Here is a 19,946-nt window from a genome sequence, read left to right on the forward strand (position 1 = left end):
TGGCATAGACTATCCAGAGCTAATTCCTCAGATGCTAGCCACAGACGCTTATGTGGGTCCCGGCTGAATATCAGCCAGGACCCACATAAAAAGATTTGCCCCCTTCTGATGCCCATTCCCCCTTCCCATGCTGGGGGGGGGGGGGGGGGGGGCGCCTTGTTTCTGAGGGGAGCAGGCATCTGAAGAGGGGTATTTTTTTTCCTTTATAACTTTTCCATATAAAAATACAAGATTGCTCTTGAATCAGAAACACAGAAAGTAATTAAACCAGAAGAAAAATTATTTTAACATCAGAAAACTTATACATTTCTTCCTTAGACCACAATAAAGTAGGGGAGAGTGAAACAAAGAAATTCAAGGAGATCCAAAAGAAGTAAATTCACAAAAAAAGAGAAGCTTAGCATTAGGGCTGAACCGAATATTCATATTCGATTCATTTTGGCTGCAAATAGTACTCCGAATTCATTATTCAGCCGAATAGTGATTTAAATTTGAATACTAGATCCTACTGAAATATACACTTGATTTCTGATTTCACATTGCTTATTATCTGTTATGTTAAAGCTCAATGCCCATTATTTGTATTCAGATATTTTTCATTATTTGTATTCAACCGAATAGTAAAATATGCTATTTGGTACAGCTTTACTTAGCATAATCTCAAATTCCATCATCTATTCAAATAAACTAACAACAACATCATCCTACATGATCTTCTTTATATCTAAAAAGGCACACAACTGGTTTGGAGAGAAAAAAAGACATACTTACAGGCTCATTTTCGAAAGAGAAGGACACCCATTTTTCGACACAAATCGGAAGATGGGCATTCTTCTCACAGGGTCGCCCAAATTGGTATAATCGAAAGCCAATTTTGGGCATCCCCAACTGCTTTTCATCTTGGGGACGACCAAAGTTCACGGGGGCGTGTCAGAGGTGTAGCGAAGGCGGGACTTGGGCGTGCCTAACACATGGGCTTCCTCAACCCATAATGGAAAAAAAAAAAGGATGCCCCTGACGAGCACTTGGATGACTTTACCTAGTCCTGTTTTTCTTATGACCAAGCCACAAAAAGGTGCCCAAACTGACCAGATGACCACTGGATAGAATCGGTGATCACCTCCCCTTACTCCCCCAGTGGTCACTAACCCCTCCCACCCTCAAAAAACATCTTTCGTGCCAGCCTCAAATGTCATACTCAGGTCCATCACAGCAGTATGCAGGTCCCTGGAGCAGTTTTAGTGGGTGAAGTGCACTTCAGGCAAGCGGACCCAGGCCTATCCCCCCCTACCTGTTACACCTGTGGTGGTAATGCGAGCCCTCCAAAACCCACTACAAACCCACTGTACCCACATCTAGGTGCCCCCCTTCACCTGTAAGGGCTATGGTAATGGTGTACAGTTGTGAGGAGTGGGTTTCGGGGGGGGGGCTCAGCACACAAGGTAAGGGAGCTATGTACTTGGGAGCAATTTCTGAAGTCCACTAGGGTGCCCGGTTGGTGTCCTGGAATGTCAGGGGGGGCCAGTGCACTACGAATGCTGGCTCCTCCCACGACCAAAGGGCTTGCATTTGGTCGTTTCTGAGATGGGCATCCTTGGTTTCCATTATCGCCGAAAATTAGAAACAACCAAGTCTAGGGACGACAATCTCTAAGGACAAGCTAAATGTCAAGATTTGGGAGTCCCCGACCATATTATCGAAATGAAAGATGGACGTCCATCTTGTTTTGATAATACGGGTTTCCCCGCCTCTCCACCGGGACGTTTTGCGAGGACGTCCTCAGAAAAACGTGGGCGTCCCTTTCGATTATGCCCATCCACGTTCTCCCCAATCTAACTATACATTTATAGGGGTAAGCCAGAAGAAATACATCACCAGGATTCTTTGTCTCTTGCCAGGATGGCTAAAAAAGGCCTTCCTTCTATCATGTGTACCCCTTTGTTACATCGGGATATATTCACACTTTTTCTCCACCAAAAAATCTTCTGAATGTCTAAAGTAGAGTCTTAAGATTGCATTCACATCCTGTTCAAAAAAAAAAAAAAAAAAAAACCCAACAATAAAGTGGCCCTTTGAATAGACTCTGTTATAGATTCTTCCAAAATGGCAGATATAGTTTTTACATCTAACTGAACTTGTTGACCCAGAACTCCTTTTGTCTCTCCTTGGAGATTCTTTGAAGAAAGCCGATTTTGGGCGTCCCCAACTGCTTCCCGTTACGGGGATGACCAAAGTTCTCGGGGGCATGTTGGAGGCATAGCGAAGGTGGGACTGGGGCATGCCTAACAGATGGGCAATAATGGAAAAAAGAAGGGCATCCCTGAGGAGCACTTGGGTTTACTTGGTCCATTTTTTTCTTACGACCAAACCTCAAAAAGGTGCCCGAACTGACCAGATGACCACCAGAGTGACTCAGGGGATGACCTCCACTGATTCCTCCAGTGGTCACTAACCCCCTCCCACCCAGAAAAAAACAACTTTAAAAACTTTTTTTGCCAGCCTGAAATGTCATACTCAGGTCCACCACAGCAGTATGCAGGTCCCGGGGGGGGGGGGGGGGGAAGGTATGTGTGTGCCAGCAGAGGCATAGCAAAGGTGTGGACGTCCTTCTTTCAAAATTTTGGACCTCCTGAACTGCCCCTCCATACACACACACAGGGATGGCCAAATTTCAAGGGAGAGGAGTGGCCTAGTGGTTAGAGCACTGGTCTTGCAAGCCAGAGCTGGCTGGTTCAAATCCCACTGCTGCCACTTGTGATCCAAAATCCAAATAAATAAAGGGGATGTCAGAGGCATAGCAAAGGCATGGACATCCTTCTCACAGAAACATCCACATTTTGGACGTCCTCAATGGAGGCATAGCGAAGGACATCCTTCACCCATACTCTAAAAAAAAAAAAAAAAAAAAAGATGACCCTGACAAGCACTTGGACGTTTTCACCTGGACTTGTGTTTTCCTAAGGTTGCAGACGGCTATTATACACGCAGCTTGTCTGCATGTATGAAGCCGTCTTTGGCATGCGCAGAGCAGCCACACTTAATGCTTGGCTGCTCTGCACTGGCTTCCCCTCCTTAGGAAGGAAATCGTGTGCAAATGAGCTAACAGCGAGCAGCTCATTTGCATGTGATTTCCTTCATGCATGCCCGTTCCTTTCCGGATCAGTAAGGGAAGGGCTTTTTCTGTTCAGTTAGTGCATCTGGCTGAAGGTAAAGAGCTATGTACCTGGGAGCAATTTGTGAAGTCCACTGCAGTGCCCCCTAGGGTGCCCGGTTGGTGTCCTGGCATGTCAGGGGGACCAGTGCACTACGAATGCTGGCTCCTCCCACAACCAAAAGGCTTGCATTTGGTCGTTTCTGAGATGGGCGTGCTTGCTTTCCATTATCGCTGAAAATCAGAAACGACCAAGTCCTGGGGACGACCATCTCTAAGGTCGACCTAAATTTGCTGATTTGGGCGTCCCCGACCGTATTATCGAAACGAAAGATTACTGCTCTACAGTGTGACTACTGATAAATACTAAGTGCTCAATATTGAGCACAGAGTTGCATCATAGTGGATTACAAATTTACATACATAATATAAAAACAAACCAGACACAACACCATAACATCATAAAATAACTCACTGAATCGGTCCAAATCTCCACAAACAGAACTTAGATCTTCACTCATCACTTAAGGGATTGCATGAGCTTCCTTCTGCTTCCAAAAGCAATCAAAACCAGCAGATTTTACTACTATACATCTACTACTTCTTATTTCTATAGCACTACTAAAATCATGAGAGAAGCATGCGAATCATAGAAAATCCTCTCTTCCAATCCCCTAATGCCTGCTCTGATTTGGTGTTATTTTTTGCAGCGGTAAGGCAGTTTTGTTTCAGGTGTGCTTTCCTGAACATTGACGAAGAATACAAAATGACCTCATTAACATGAGCGTGACTACATTTGTATGCTATCTGCACTGGTGCTCTCTTTTACTGTGCTAGACCCCTCTGAACATTCTGTGTAGGTCAATGCAGGCGATAGTACGGTTCTAATGGTCTCCAGCGCATGCGTTTACTTTTGAGCATTGGGGCCTCAGTAAGTCAAATACATTTCCAGTTATAGTAGATGTCACAGCTTTCAGCTACCTTTATACAACACCCAGGGCCAAGTTTTCAGGAGCGCCCTAATGAATATTCATGAGAGAAATTTGCATGCAAAAGAGCTAATAGCCCTTGGTAGCCCTCCAGAGCTGGGAGTGAATACCAGGGACCCAGAGACTCATCATTTGATAGAAACTTTTTATCAGCAGCCCTTACAATAATTACAGAGGTGGTGTGTTACTGGTCTGTTGAGTTTTATTAATTTGCATTCCACCAGAACAATAAAAAAAACTATAATGATGTGAAAAAGTAAATTTGGGAAAAAAAGACAGAGGAAACGTGGGTAAAGGAGCCCACTAGGCATAAAGTTATCAAAGGCAACCTTTATATAACATCAAATAAGGCTGCCTGGGGCAATCAGACAAGTTATTAGAAAGATACTGTACAAAAATGTGAAAAAAAAAAAGAATTTTCCATTACCAAAGAGAGGTCAGGAAATGGGTATAGTTAGGAATGCCTACTCACAAGTTAAAGAAAAGATTTTTATGGCCATCAATGAAGGAAGAAATTACTTCCCTAGGAGGTCACAGATGATGCTAAAATAAGTGAAGTCTTAAAATGGATAACTGCTCATCCTAATCAGAATAAATGACACTAGGGGAGCACAAGAGAACAGCAGCTAACGTGCAAAAAAAAAAAAAAAAAAAGACAGGAATACAATTAAACTAAATTTCAAAATTCAAACTTTATGCACAGATCTGTTACTCTTATTGTAGAAAGCATTAAATGGAAAATAAACAGTACTGAAAGTATATATATTTAAGGAAAGTAAAAGAGAAGAAATACACTACATCAGTGGTTCCCAAACCTGGACCTGGAGGCACCCCAGTCAGGTTTTCAGGATACCCACAATGAATATTCATGAGAGAGATTTGAATGCAATGGAGGCTGTACATGCAAATATCTCTCATAAATATTCATTTGGACATCCCAAAAACCAGACTGGCTAGGGTGCCTCCAGGACCAGGTTTGGGAACCAGTGCATTAACTATTGAAATGGTTACTCTGACAAATGCTGTCACAGTTTTAAGTTCCCTTTTACATTTTCCCTTGATCATGAGACAGGCAAGCAAACATCAATCCCTATAGATCTGAAAGGTTAAAATGATTGTACTCTGTGTCAGACCAGCTGCCATGTAGACTCAGACCTGATTCCTGGACCTGGTTCCTGCTCTCTGGGCCAGAAACACAGAATCTGCTTTATGGTGCCATCTACTGGCTGGATTAGCAAAATGTCTGAACTGCATTTCCGAGAGAATGCTGGTTTATGCCTCTCAAGAAACTGTTGCTGCAATAACTTGGTAAGGCAGGAAGTGAGAGGGGGACTAAAAAGGCAAAATAATAAATAAAACCTTCTTGTACCAGAAATCCAGTTGGGACAGTTTCTGATTGAGCTGAAAGTCAAAGGTATAGGAGGAGAAGTCGTTTTCCCATTATCTTCTTGAATGCCTAACATGAGACTATGACCAAAATACAACAAATTAATTTGATAGGAAATGTTAAGTGTTTATCAGCAGTTCACTGAAAGCAATTACCATCAGTTGTTATTTAATTGTTTATTTATTTGTTGCATTTGTATCCCACATTTTCCCACCTTTTTGCAGGCTCAATGTTATTACCTACTGATAGTAGAAAGAAGTGTACTCAGTGGCGTACCAAGGAGGGGGGGCGGTGGGGGCGGTCCGCCCCGGGTGCACGCCGCTGGGGGTGCCGCGCACGCGCCTGTTCCAAGTTCGCTAAACTTCGTCGCTCGTTCGCTGCAGCTCCCTCTGCCCCGGAACAGGTTACTTCCTGTTCCGGGGCAGAGGGAGCTGCAGCGAAGCGAAGTTTAGCGAACTTGGAGCAGGCGTGCGCCGCGGCACCCCCCCAGCGGCGTGCACCCGGTGGGGGGTTGTCATTTCACCGGAGGGGGGGGGAAGGTGTAATTTAGTGGGGGGGGGGGGGGGGTGGCGCATCGGCGCTCCGCCCCGGGTGCCATCCAGGCCAGGAACGCCACTGAGTGTACTATGTTAATATTACAAATTATTTGCTGGGGGGGGGGGGGGGGTCGATATTCAATGCGATTTAACTGACTCCTGGCCAATTAACTTTCAGCAGTACTTAACTGGTTAGTGCAACTGAAAATAACCGGTTAGCACCGAACTCAGATTAAGTACTGATATTCAGAACTTAATCAGCCAGGTTAACCGCATAAATAGGACTGCATAAAATCTTTGGGGCCCTTTTACTAAGCCACGTATGCGCTGCGTGGCCCAGGCGGTAACTTCATTTTTTACACGCGTCCACTACATGCGATTATTTTCCGGCACACGGCGCTAACCAAGCTGTAAAAGGCAATCTATGTGCATAGAATATTACCACCCGGTTAACACATAAGACCTTACCACTAAGTCAATGGGTGGCGGTAAGGTCTCAGACCCAAAATGGACACGTCCATTTTCGGCCAAAATTTTTAAAAAGGCATTTTTTTACAGGTGCACTGAAAAATGGATCTGTGCACGTCCAAAACATGCGCCTACACTAGCGCAGGCCATTTTTCAGTGCCCCTTAGTAAAAGGACCCCTTTATGAGGTAACCAACATCTGGTTAAGAGCTAAAATATTGCACTTTTATCGGCTATGTATTAGCCGGCTCCACAAAGCAGGAAATTCAGTGCCGGAGACTGGACATGGCCTGGTATTGAATTTCCATGTTAGTGCCGGCAACGGTCCAGCAAAATACTGATCACCAGCAGCTCAATATCGACCCTAGATTAGTTCTAGTATACCAAATCGTACATGCACAAAAACACACGGGCTGGTTCTCTGTTGTAACTGGATATTCAGTCAACTTATCCAGTTAACTTTAAGACAGCTATCTGTACAGTCTAAACATCTGATCTAATTTTTTCCATGCCCACCAAACAGCTGTTTGACCTCTTCCACTTATCTAGATAATGTCTGACCAGATATCATAATGTTCAGCCACTAATTATATCTTCAGAGGACCTGAATATTTTAAAAAGATATATATCTAGTTAACTCCCACAGTTAACCAGATACATTTCTGAATATGGACCCCCTTAAAATGTATGCCATATTTAGTTGAAATATTTAGGATGGTACGTTAATAGAGAAATTAGCGCGTGACCATTAATTGAGAAAATGGGAAATGTACCCATTTTACAGCAGTGCTAAAAGTGGCTTCACTTCACAGGAAAGCCCTGTGCTAATGACAGAACTGGCCACTTTTAGCGCAGCTCAGTAAAAGGGCCCCTGTGACAGAGTCTATAGGACACTTCCTCACACTATCAGAGCCAAGGAGGTTGGAGAAAGAACATGAGATGTCATGAGGTCACAATGCTGAAGCCAGTTTCCCCAGAAGCCTCCATATTGGTACACCCAACACAAAGTAAGAGGCTATCAGCTGCTGTATCCATGTTGCCCGTTGTTCATTATTATTTATCTCAGTTATATTTAGAAACATGCTGGCTTGTGCAGCATACAGATATACACAGAGGAAACTATCACAACAGAATAACCTTTCATCAGTTAGAGTAGTAATTTGTCCTAAAAATCACAATCATTGTGTCATTTGGAGGGGCTGGTTTATAGGGACACCCTAGCAGGCATTGTATTGGTACTGAGATTGGGCCACCAAAACAGACATCATGATATGAGAATCAGGTGCTCACACTGAGTTTTTATTTTTAAGTGTAAAGATTTTTTTTTAACTTTAGGTTGAAACCTAAGAACATTTAAAATCTATTGCCTGTGCATAGATCAAAAGAGAAAAAAAGGTATGTGGGAACTTGCTCCTTTTGTTTTGTGGAATGCCGTGGGTATATTATAAAAATGCCCTGATTTATTACTACTATTTAAAAGGGAAGTACTGAATAATGAGGGAACACTACCTTCAGGCAGAAGTTTCTGTTTGGATGTAAATGGCATGTTTTATTATTATTTAACCTTTGTCTCCCGGCTATGTGTTAGTATAGCGAATGCTACATACCTGTAGAAGGTATTCTCCGAGGACAGCAGGCTGATTGTTCTCACTGATAGGGTGACGTCCACGGCAGCCCTTCCAATCGGAAACTTCTCTAGCAAGTCCTTTGCTAGTCCTCGCGCGCAGCCGCGCGCACACGCGCATGCGCGTCCGTCTTCCCGCCCGAAACCGGCTTGAGCCGGCCAGTCTCATATGTAGCAAGACAAAGACAAGGGAAGACACAACTCCAAGGGGAGGCGGGCGGGTTTGTGAGAACAATCAGCCTGCTGTCCTCGGAGAATACCTTCTACAGGTATGTAGCATTCGCTTTCTCCGAGGACAAGCAGGCTGCTTGTTCTCACTGATGGGGTATCCCTAGCCCCCAGGCTCACTCAAAACAACAACCATGGGCAATTGGGCCTCGCAACGGCGAGGACATAACTGAGATTGACCTAAAAAATTTACCAACTAACTGAGAGTGCAGCCTGGAACAGAACAAACAGGGCCCTCGGGGGGTGGAGTTGGATCCTAAAGCCCAAACAGGTTCTGAAGAACTGACTGCCCGAACCGACTGTCGCGTCGGGTATCCTGCTGCAGGCAGTAATGAGATGTGAATGTGGTGGACAGATGACCACGTCGCAGCTTTGCAAATTTCTTCAATGGAGGCTGACTTCAAGTGGGCTACCGACGCAGCCATGGCTCTAACATTATGAGCCGTGACATGACCCTCAAGAGCCAGCCCCGCCTGGGCGTAAGTGAAGGAAATGCAATCTGCTAGCCAATTGGATATGGTGGCGTTTCCCTACAGCCACTCCCCTCCTATTGGGATCAAAAGAAACAAACAATTGGGCGGACTGTCTGTGGGGCTGTGTCCGCTCCAGGTAGAAGGCCAATGCTCTCTTGCAGTCCAATGTGTGCAGCTGACGTTCAGCAGGGCAGGAATGAGGACGGGGAAAGAATGTTGGCAAGACAATTGACTGGTTCAGATGGAACTCCGACACGACCTTTGGCAAGAACTTAGGGTGAGTGCGGAGGACTACTCTGTTGTGATGAAATTTGGTGTAGGGGCCTGGGCTACCAGGGCCTGAAGCTCACTGACTCTACAAGCTGAAGTAACTGCCACCAAGAAAATGACCTTCCAGTCAAGTACTTCAGATGGCAGGAATTCAGTGGCTCAAAAGGAGGTTTCATCAGCTGGGTGAGAACGACATTGAGATCCCATGACACTGTAGGAGGCTTGACAGGGGGCTTTGACAAAAGCAAACCTCTCATGAAGCGAACAACTAAAGGCTGTCCTGAGATCGGCTTACCTTCCACATGGTAATGGTATGCACTGATTGCGCTAAGGTGAACTCTTCCAGAGTTGGTCTTGAGACCAGACTCAGACAAGTGCAGAAGGTATTCAAGCAGGGTCTGTGTAGGACAAGAGCGAGGAGCTAGGGCCTTGCTGTCACACCAGACGGCACACCTCCTCCCCAGAAAGAAGTAACTCCTCTTAGTGGAATCTTTCCTGGAAGCAAGCAAGACTGCGGGAGACACCCTCTGACAGACCCAAAGAGGCAAAGTCTACGCTCTCAACATCCAGGCCGTGAGAGCAGGGACCGTAGGCTGGATGCAGAAGAGCCCCTTCGTCCTGCGAGATGAGGGTCGGAAAACACTCCAATCTCCACGGTTTCTTCGAAGGATAACTCCAGAAGAAGAGGGAACCAGATCTGACGCGGCCAAAAAGGAGCAATCAGAATCATGGTGCCTCGGTCTTGTTTGAGTTTCAACAAAGTCTTCCCCACCAGAGAAATGGGAGGATAAGCATACAGCAGGCCCTCCCCCCAATCCAGGAGGAGGCATCCGATGCCAGTCTGCCGGGGGCCTGAAGCCTGGAAACAGAACTGAAGGACTTTGTGGTTCACTCGAGATGCGAAGAGATCCACCAAGGGGGTGCCCCAACGCTTGGAAGATCTGGCGCACCACTCTGGAGTTGAGCGACCACTCGTGAGGTTGCATAATCCGGCTCAGTCTGTCGGCCAGACTGTTTGTTTATCGCCTGCCAGATATGTGGCTTGGAGCACCATGCCGAGACGGCGAGCCCAGAGCCACATGCTGACGGCTTCCTGACACAGGGGGCGAGATCCGGTGCCCCCCTGCTTGTTGACATAGTACATGGCAACCTGGTTGTCTGTCTGAATTTGGATAATTTGATGGGACAGCCGATCTCTGAAAGCCTTCAGAGCGTTCCAGATCGCTCGCAACTCCAGGAGATTGATCTGTAGACCGCGTTCCTGGAGGGACCAGCTTCCTTGGGTGTGAAGCCCATCGACATGAGCTCCCCATCCCAGGAGAGACGCATCCGTTGTCAGCACTTTTTGTGGCTGAGGAATTTGGAAGGACGTCCCAGAGTCAAATTGGACCAGATTGTCCACCAATACAGGGATTCGAGAAACTCGTGGACAGGTGGATCACGTCTTCTAGACCCCCAGCAGCCTGATACCACTGAGAGGCTAGGGTCCATTGAGCAGATCTCATGTGAAGACGGGCCATGGGAGTCACATGAACTGTGGAGGCCATGTGGCCCAGCAATCTCAACATCTGCCGAGCTGTGATCTGCTGGGACGCTCGCACCCGCGAGACGAGGGACAACAAGTTGTTGGCCCTCGTCTCTGGGAGGTAGGCGCGAGCCGTCCCGAGAATCCAGCAGAGCTCCTATGAATTCGAGTTTCTGCACTGGGAGAAGATGGGACTTTGGATAATTTATCACAAACCCCAGTAGCTCCAGGAGGCGAATAGTCATCTGCATGGACTGCAGGGCTCCTGCCTCGGATGTGTTCTTCACCAGCCAATCGTCGAGATATGGGAACACGTGCACCCCCAGCCTGCGAAGTGCCGCTGCTACCACAGCTAGGCACTTTGTGAACACCCTGGGCGCAGAGGCGAGCCCAAAGGGTAGCACACAGTACTGGAAGTGGCGTGTGCCCAACTGAAATCGCAGATACTGTCTGTGAGCTGGCAGTATCGGGATGTGTGTGTAGGCATCCTTCAAGTCCAGAGAGCATAGCCAATCGTTTTGCTGAATCATGGGGAGAAGGGTGCCCAGGGAAAGCATCCTGAACTTTTCTTTTACGAGATATTTGTTCAGGGCCCTTAGGTCTAGGATGGGACGCATCCCCCCCTGTTTTCTTTTCCACAAGGAAGTACCTGGAATAGAATCCCAGCCCTTCTTGCCCGGATGGCACGGGCTCGACCGCATTGGCGCTGAGAAGGCGGAGAGTTCCTCTGCAAGTACCTGCCGGTGCTGGAAGCTGTAAGACTGAGCTCCCGGTGGACAATTTGGAGGTTTTGAGGGCCAAATTGAGGGTGTATCCTTGCCGGACTATTTGAAGAACCCACTGGTCGGAGGTTATGAGAGGCCACCTTTGGTGAAAAGCTTTCAACCTCCCCCCGACTGGCAGGTCGCCCGGCACTGACACTTGGATGTCGGCTATGCTCTGCTGGAGCCAGTCAAAAGCTCGCCCCTTGCTTTTGCTGGGGAGCCGCGGGGCCTTGCTGAGGCGCACGCTGCTGACGAGAGCGAGCGCGCTGGGGCTTAGCCTGGGCCGCAGGCTGTCGAGAAGGAGGATTGTACCTACGCTTACCAGAAGAGTAGGGAACAGTCTTCCTTCCCCCGAAAAATCTTCTACCTGTAGAGGTAGATGCTGAAGGCTGCCGGAGGGAGAACTTGTCGAATGCGGTGTCCCGCTGGTGGAGAGACTCTACCACCTGTTCGACTTTCTCTCCAAAAATGTTGTCCGCGCGGCAAGGCGAGTCCGCAATCCGCTGCTGGAGTCTATTCTCCAGGTCGGCGGCACGCAGCCATGAGAGCCTGCGCATCACCACACCTTGAGCAGCGGCCCTGGACGCAACATCAAAGGTGTCATACACCCCTCTGGCCAGGAAGTTTCTGCCACGCCTTCAGCTGCCTGACCACCTCCTGAAAAGGCTTGGCCTGCTCGGGGGGGAGAGCATCAACCAAGCCCGCCAACTGCCGCACATTGTTCCGCATGTGTATGCTCGTGTAGAGCTGGTAAGACTGGATTTTGGCCACGAGCATAGAGGAATGGTAGGCCTTCCTCCCAAAGGAGTCTAAGGTTCTAGAGTCCTTGCCCGGGGGCGCCGAAGCATGCTCCCTAGAACTCTTAGCCTTCTTTAGGGCCAGATCCACAACTCCAGAATCATGAGGCAACTTGGTGCGCATCAGATCTGGGTCCCCATGGATCCGGTACTGGGACTCGATCTTCTTGGGGATGTGGGGATTAGTTAGAGGTTTGTCCAGTTCGCAAGCAATGTCTTTTTAGGACATGGTGCAAGGGAACAGTGGACGCTTCCTTAGGTGGAGAAGGATAGTCCAGGAGCTCAAACATTTTCAGCCCTGGGCTCGTCCTCCACAACCACCGGGAAGGGGATGGCCGTAGACATCTCCCGGACAAAGGAAGCAAAAGACAGACTCTCAGGAGGAGAAAGCTGTCTTTCAGGAGAGGGAGTGGATCAGAAGGAAGACTCTCAGACTCCTCGTCAGAGAATATCTGGGGTCTTCTTCTTCCTCCCACGAGGCCTCACCCTCGGTGTCAGACACAAGTTCACGAACCTGTGTCTGCAACCTCGCCCGGCTCGACTCAGTGGAGCCACGTCCACGATGGGGGCGTCGAGAGGTAGACTCCCTGGCCCGCATCGGCGAAGCTCCCTCCGCCGACGTAGTCGGGGAGCCCTCCTGGGAGGTGGCCGCAGTCGGCACCGCACGCGGTACTGACGTCGGGGACCTCACCCCGGGCGATGGGCCAGCCGGCGCCACGCTCGACGGTACCGGAGGCGCAAGCACCGCCGGTACCGGAGGGGTAGGGCGCAACAGCTCTCCCAGAATCTCTGGGAGAACGGCCCGGAGGCTCTCGTTCAGAGCGGCTGCAGAGAAAGGCAAAGAGGTCGATGCAGGCGTCGACGTCAGAACCTGTTCCGGGCGAGGAGGCTGTTCCGGGCTGTCCAGAGTGGAGCGCATCGACACCTCTTGAACAGAGGGTGAGCGGTCCTCTCGGTGCCGATGCCTGCTGGGTGCCGACTCCCTCGGCGACCCAGAGCTCTCGGTGCCGACGCGGGGAGGCGACCGGTGTCGATGCTTCTTCGATTTCTTCCGAAGCATGTCACCGGAGCTCCCCGGCACCGACGAGGAGGACGTAGAATCCAGCCGTCGCTTCCTCGGGGCCGAGGCCGAAGGAGGTCGGTCTCGGGGGGGCTGTACCGCAGGAGCCCTCAGGGTAGGAGGAGACCCACCCGAAGGCTCACCGCCACCAGCAGGGGAATGGACAGCCCTCACCTGCACTCCTGACGATGCACCACCGTCCGACGACATCAGCAGACGAGGTCCCGGTACCACCGACGTCGATGCAGCTATCCGATGTCTCGGCGCCGATGCAGAGGCCCGATGCCTCGATGCACTCGATGCAGGGGCGGCCGAGAGGAAGATGGTCTGGACGCTGACGACGTCGATGCACTCGAAGATCCCGGTGCCGATGCCGACGAAGAGCCCGAGAACAACACGTTCCACTGGGCTAATCTCGCTACCTGAGTCCGCCTTTGAAGCAGGGAACACAGACTGCAGTTCTGAGGGCGGTGCTCGGCCCCCAGACACTGAAGACACGACGAGTGTTGATCAGTGAGCGAGATAACCCGGGCGCACTGGGTGCACTTCTTGAAGCCGCTGGAAGGCTTCGATGTCATGGGCGGAAAAATCGCGCCGGCGAAATCAAAGTCCGAAATGACGGAAAAAGAGCACCAAAAAATTTGTAAGGGAGAAAATCTCGACCGAGGCCGAAAAGAGGCCTATCCCGACGACGAAAGAAAACTTATCGGGGCAAAAAGCTGGAAGTACGGGGAGGATTAACATGAAACCCGGGGGGGGGGGTTTCCGGAGCACTTCCCGACACTTGAAAAGACTTTTCCGAAGAAAATCACGTCAAAATAAATTTTGGACGCGCGAGGTCGACTTTCCGGGGCTCGACACGGCGAAAACACGACCGTACCGAGTGCGGACAAAAGAAGACTGGCCGGCTCGAGCCGGTTTCGGGCGGGAAGACGGCCGCGCATGCGCGGTGCGCGCGGGCGCGCGAGGACTAGCAAAGGACTTTGCTAGAGAAGTTTCCGATTGGAGGGGCTGCCGTGGACGTCACCCTATCAGTGAGAACAAGCAGCCTGCTTGTCCTCGGAGAAACAGATGAGTCCTAGGAATAATGATGCCTAAGGGAAAGCAGCAGTTAAAGAGCTGGAGCTGAATGACATTTATATTTTGCAAATGGTGATGCATAGCTTGATGGGACGCCCTTGTTAGAACAGAGTAAATCATTTCTTAGCTATTTTGGCAGGTGGGCTTATAGGGAGGGAAGAGAGAGCAGAAGGGGAAGGGTTCTTGGGGTATGTTTCTCTATAAAAGTTTATAGTTTGCCATGTTGGACGGTTCACTGGTTTTTCTTGTTCTGTATGAAGCTTATCTACCTCCACCTTTTAAGGCAATGCCTATCCGACTGGATGGTGATGGCATAAGGAAAGCAAGTTTGGTCCAGTGAAGACTAACTCAAAATAGCCTGTTCCGTAGCTGGGCTCTAGTATTACCATGTTGAAAATGCGACCATACCATGCCCTTGTGGTTATGCTCCACTAATAAGTTAAACAATTAACTGGTTTTCTTGAAAGGATTATATAACCTTTGGATGCATAACTAGGAAGAACACACACATTTATGGAATATCACAATTTCCTCATGTACAGCCACAAAACAAACTTTTAGGGTGGATAGTGTTCATAATGAGCTCCTTTTATTATTGACCAGATAGAAGAGATAAGAGTTTTCAGTTTCGGCACAGTATAAGTCATCATAAGAACAAAATAGAAGAAAATCAATGGACTGCATTAGGGGCTTATAGCCCATTTAGGGCTTCTTTTACAAAGCTGCGCTACAGATTCCCACACAGCTTATGAGAGGAAGCCCACAGGAATTGAATGCCTATAGAAATCCCTAGCATGGCTTTGTAAAATAAGTCTTTAGTTATATTTAAACAAATGAGAGATCTGCATGAAACAAAATATTTTTTTTTTATTATTTCGACTTATAAAACCACTTGTCCCTGAAACATGCTCAAAACAGAATAATCCATTTGTGTATTTAAAACGTAAACTTTCTATTCTATTCTATCTAGATTTTATATACTGCCTATTATTCCAAAAAAGATTCATTGCGGTAAACAAAATAAGAGGTTCTCTATATTAGAGGGAATTACAAAAATTATCTTTATACAAAAGTAGCATCATCCAGTCTAAATTCCAATTTCTCAAGTTCCTTATCAAATAACTAAGTTTTTAAAGTCTTCCTAAATAGTACATAAAATGGTAGATTCTTCATAGTCTGGGGTAGCATATTCCAAATCATGCCCCCTGAAAAGGAAAAGAACCCTAATAAATGGATTTTAACTGAACATCTTTTAAAATTGGATAGTTCAGATCTAGGGTTCGATGGAAACACAAACTCCTACCAGAAGAAGGAATCTCAAGCAGTTCTCCGAGCCCATTAGGATGAAGTGAAGATGTGATTTCATGTGCCCCAATGAAAGGAGAATTTAATTTTACTTCCAATATTTATAACACCAGGCTTCCCAAGGCATATTACTACTACTACGTATCATTTCTATAGCGCTACTAGACGTACGCAGCGCTGTACACTTGAACATGAAGAGACAGTCCCTGCTCGAAGGAGCTTACAATCTAATTAGGGCAGACAAACAGGACAAACAAGAGATAAGGGAATATTAAAGTCAGGATGATAAAATAAGGGTTCTGAACAAGTGAACAAGAGTTAGGGGTTAAAAGCAGCATCAAAAAGGTGGGCTTTTAGCTTAGATTTGAAGACGGCCAGAGATGGAGCTTGACGTACCGGCTCAGGAAGTCTATTCCAAGCATAAGGTGCAGTAAGATAAAAGGAACGGAGTCTGGAGTTAGCAGTGGAGGAGAAGGGTGCAGATAAGAGAGATTTACCCAGTGAACGGAGTTCCTGGAGAGGAATGTAGGGAGAGATGAGAGTGGAGAGGTACTGAGGAGCTGCAGAGTTAATGCACTTATAGGTCAATAAGAGGAGTTTGAACTGTATGCGGAAACGGATAGGAAGCCAGTGAAGTGACTTGAGGAGAGGGCTAATATGAGCATAACGACTCTGGCGGAATATTAGTCGAGCAGCAGAATTTTGAACAGATTGAAGAGGAGAGAGATGGCTAAGTGGGAGACCTGTGAGAAGCAAGTTGCAATAGTCTAAGTGAGAGGTGATAAGAGTGTGGATGAGGGTTCTGGTAGTGTGCTCAGAAAGGAAAGGGCAAATTTTGGTGGTATTATAGAGAAAGAAACGACAGATTTTAGCAGTCAGTTGAATATGTGCAGAGAAGGAGAGGGAGGAGTCAAAGATGACCCCAAGGTTACGAGCTGATGAGACAGGAAGGATGGGAGTATAAAGGTAAAGGTGTATAGGGAGGAAGGAGAATGTGTGGTAGTGGATAGGAGAAATATGAGGAAATTGGACAGGGGGGATATAGTTTTCTATTTTCAGCTTTATTTTATGATATACATCTACACATAGAAAGCTTTCAGATAAATAAAAAGGCTGTCAAACAAAAAATAAAATCCTTAATCCTCTGATTTTTAAGGCACTGCCTATCCAACTGGCACACCTTTAGACTTTTTTTTTTTTATAGACGGACTATGCATAGGTAGTCTGTTATTTCTAATAAGCATTTCCTATTGTTTTCAATAGCATTTGCTATTGCTTTGGGTGACTCAATGTGGTGGCATGCGACACCTACTGGCTTCAGCCAGCATAATGGGCCCGATAGGCTCATGTTGTCTTCTGTTCTTTCTCCAACCTCCTTGGTCAAAACCACCTTAACCCCTGGTCCCACCCCAGGGGGAAGTGACATGCAATAGGTGGAGCCAGAAGGGCATAGACCAGGAAGTATAAAAGGCTGGGCTACAGCTAGATTAAGGGAGACCTAGAGGGAAGCAACCAGGGTTGCCTGATGGGTGGTTTTCCCGCCCAATTAGGCGGTTTTCCGCAACCCGCCACGGGAAACTTTTGCCCGCGGCGGTTGCAGTTTTTTGGGCTCGTTTCTTTTTTCTGGGCGGTTTTTCGGCCGGCGGGGGTGGGGCTAATGGCGACAGAGGCGGGGTTTTGGGCGGGGTTTGGTGACGTATTGCGTGGGGCTGATTACGGCGGGGGCGGGGTGATGACGGAAGGGGTGGGGTTGATGATGGCGGGAGTGGGGTGATGACGGAAGGGGCGGGGGTGATGACGGCGGGGGTGGGGTGTGTGCGGTTTTTGGGCGGGTTTTGAGCGGTTTTGTGTGGGAATTTTTTTTTATATGGCAACCCTGGAAGCAACGACACCCACTACAGATGTTTTTACCCTGAAGCGGATACAGGCCAGCCTTGTGTACCTGCTAGAGACTGTGCTGGAACTCTGGATTCAGGGACCAGTCCACAGACCAGCAAGAGTGGTTGCAGAGTGGAGAGGAATTCATGTATGCTGTGGTCCTGCAGGAGCAGGCCATCCAAAGACACTGTTGTGCTTACTGAATTAGCTTTCAATATTGTTTTCTCCCCTCCTGTGAAGTGAACAGGAGCACTTCCAACACCTTTACTTCAGCATAACTTGTGGAGAATGTGTGTATGTCTTGGCTTACCAGGCTCCATGACACCGCCCCCACCCCCTCCAATCATGGTATCACAGCCCCTTAGTGAAACTGAAAGGCTGTAATACACAGTCTTATCTCATGCATGCATATTAAAGCACACTCAGGATTTTCTTCTTTTCAGAAAAACCAATAGGGGGCCTCAGTAAAACATTGACTCCACACTGTTTTGCACCAGAAGAATAATTTTTTTCTACTGATTCTTAGAAACAATTTCATGCTTCCTGAAGCAAGTGTTTTTACAGATGTCTATAGCATTTTTAGCACCTGAAATTTCACATATTGTACCAAGCCAAATCTGCAGAACTCTACAAAATGTTTTTGAAACCATCCACCATGCTGTAGCTCTGAGATCACTTGGTTATGAAATTGACTAGTGTCAGAGTAATAACAGAGCAGTGCAATTCCCTCAAACTATTATGAGAGACACACCATTCAGCCCTAAGCAAATTCCTCCAGGGTTTGCTTATTTGCAGGGAAAAAAACTGCCTGCTTAAGTAAATTGAAATCCATTTACTGACCCTGGAAACTGCTGTTCTGTGCAATTGCCTACCACGTCAACTGGATTGTATACCTTTTTATAGCAGCCATTTCAAAATGTACAGGTCAGAGCAATAAGGCTCTTCTGAGGAAGGATGGAGAATCGTAAACTTCAGCAGACTAAAATACACTGCAGTGCAGCTTTTGAATTTACCTAACACACTGTCATACGGATTCATTTAAGCTTTCTGTCAACATTACAGAATACATACTGGAGACAGTGACTCCAAAACTTGACTGCTTTTCATTGTTTATAGTAAAGAGCTTTGACTAATCTGACCCTGTGAAGGTATAAAGAGACGTTAGGGATACTGGGATCCATTTTACTTGAATGAAAGAAGAGCAGGACTTAGGGGTGAACTTATTTGATGATCTTAAGGTGGCCAAAGGAGTAGAAAAACCAAAAGATGCTTGAATGTGTAGGGAGAGGAATGGTCAGCTGGAAAAAGGAGGTGATAGTGCCTCTGTATAAGTCTCTGATGAGACCGCATTTAGAGTACCGTGTACAATTTTGGAGACCACACCTTTGAAAGATATAAACAGGTTGAAGGTAGTCCAGAGGGCGGCTACTAAAATGGTAAGTGGTCTTCATCATAAAGCATATGGGGCAGAGATGGATCACAAGTTTGTGGGCCCCTGGGCCACGTAGCACATAAAGCCCCCTCCCCCTTTCTGGCCGCAACTGCCAAGTACATAGTTTTACTATCCATCACACAAGGAACACAATATTTATACAAATGTAAAACATCAAGTTGCGTTTTAAAATTAAACAATATGTGTATATTATCGAGGCTCTAGCTCACTGTTGTACAAATTAGTAATTGTTGTCTAACAGAGTAAGAGGAGACCTATTGCTCACATGAAAATTCATCCACCACATCATCAAAGTCTGTTTAGTAAGTTCACTTTCAATTGACACGAGTGAAAGCGAATTCAGTTGTTCCTGTTTCATCATTGTATGCAGCTAATTTTTTATCCGTCCCATACATGAGAATGACCACTCTCTTTCACAATTTGTCACGGCAAGGTTAAAATCCCTCTTTCCTGGAAGAGTGCTTTAATTAAACGAAACAGGAAAAACACCAGGGAAGAAAGCTTATCCAATTTATTTTTCTATTGTGTATTTTAATACAAGGAGAAAACCCCTGAGAACCTATCGGACCAGACGTCCTAGGTTACAACGTGCCAAGTGTTGGCCGTTGATAGTTTCTATCATGGGGGTTTAAGGTTTCCCCTTGATTTTTTTATCGTGCTCAATACTGTGCTTCAAAAATATAAATACTGACTGTAGTCACACAAACAGGCTTAATTGAAAGCGCCAAAGAATATGAAACAACACAGCCTTTGTCCAACAGCGCCACCGTTTCACCTCAATGTGGTTTCCTCAGGGACTTAGTGCTGCTAATGCTGCCTTCAGGTTTCTTTCATCTCATATAGTTCAAAACAAAATGGCCATTTCAAAAAGTACAAAGACTAGGGGACACTAAATGAATTTACATGGAAATACTTTTAAAGCAAATAAAAGGAAATATTTTTTCACTCAATGAATACCT

At 47.0% G+C, this 19,946-nt stretch overlaps 1 protein-coding gene across 1 annotated transcript in view; it reads right to left on the reverse strand.

The window, feature by feature from the left end:
• Positions 1-19,946, reverse strand: part of FUT10 (fucosyltransferase 10) — a 52,327-nt gene that overhangs the window by 21,913 nt on the left and 10,468 nt on the right.

This window comes from Microcaecilia unicolor, chromosome 2 (assembly GCF_901765095.1).
Source record: "Microcaecilia unicolor chromosome 2, aMicUni1.1, whole genome shotgun sequence".
NCBI classification, from domain to species: domain Eukaryota; kingdom Metazoa; phylum Chordata; class Amphibia; order Gymnophiona; family Siphonopidae; genus Microcaecilia; species Microcaecilia unicolor.